This window comes from Phyllopteryx taeniolatus, chromosome 8 (assembly GCF_024500385.1).
Source record: "Phyllopteryx taeniolatus isolate TA_2022b chromosome 8, UOR_Ptae_1.2, whole genome shotgun sequence".
In the NCBI taxonomy this organism is placed as follows: Eukaryota; Metazoa; Chordata; class Actinopteri; order Syngnathiformes; family Syngnathidae; genus Phyllopteryx; species Phyllopteryx taeniolatus.
Window position 1 is genome coordinate 25,198,383 of NC_084509.1, and position 1,341 is coordinate 25,199,723.

The following is a 1,341-nucleotide window of genomic DNA, read 5'->3' on the forward strand; positions in this document are numbered from 1 at the left end:
ACACGTGCCATACACATTGAAGAAATTGAATCAATGGAAACGTCATTAATGCTTTGTGTCGCTTTTTCGCAATCAGAGGTGCGGCCAGTTAGTCATGTCTGACTGCACAAACTGCACAAACTTTGTAAATCCCCGTAGGAAGCTACAAAAAGACAAACAGGACTGAATAACCCCAAAATCGACTCTTTTCTAAAAGACAATCACTGCATATGGGAGCTCCACCCTCCTCATGCATCCCATATGGCGGGCTCCTGGGAGCGAATGATTTGGGTCATGCGTCATATTCTGGATGCAACGCTGCTGGAGCACAAAAATGCAAAGCTCACACAAGGTTTTGGTGACATACCTGGCCGAAGTGACTGCAATAGTAAATGCAACAGTTCCCATAGGTCCATAAAATCCAGTGATCCTTACACCTGCTATGTTGCTCGATCAAAAATTTGACACTCCTCCAATACCACCCACTCATTTTGAAGCCCACGACTTTTTCAGATCACAGTGGAGACGCGTAGAGTACTTAGCGAACATCTTCTCGAGACGCTGGCAGAAAGAGTACATTGCTGGACTCCAAGATCGTTGCAAGTGGAAAGTACTGAAACCTAATCTACAACCAGGAGATGTAGTTCTGTTGAAAAAGTGCCTAGAACACAGGAACAATTGGCCACTCAGATTCATCACAAAGACTTCCTTTCCCCAGTGAGGATGGGCGAGTCAGGAAGATAGAGGTGAAAATATTTCGTAAAGGAGAACACAGGCATTACCTGTGGCCTATTAGTGCGGTAGGGTTATTGGTGTCTAAAGACAATACTTAGAGACCTTTGTGTTGCTCTTAATAATGTTGGTCTTTGATAAGTGAAATTGAAGACATCTTGCAAATGTCAGGCGGGGAGTGTTCTGTCCCTCATTTATGTAAATTGAAAACTGGTTTTGTTCTTTGTGTCAGTAGATACCACTCTTGCCATTATTGTACCTGTCTTTGTGCATTTGATTGTTTATAACAGTGCGGCTAATGATTGTAAGCAGCAGTTACGTAATTGGAAGCTTACACAGCACAACACGGGAGGTCTAAAGGCAATGATTTAGCTCAGCACCGTTTATCATTTATCACAATGCAGTGTCATATTGTGTTTTGCATTATTTTAGGATTATCAGTGACACGTTTTCTTTGTATTGGGTCTATATAGCCTAGGTGTGTCACTCACAGTAGAACAATGTTATTTGTTTATGTAGATTCACTTATGCACGTTATTTGGTCAGTATGTTGCAGTTTTACACGAAAACAGAAATGATACAAGTGGTCTTCAGTAAAGACAAAGGCTACAACAACAACTTTTCCTTTTA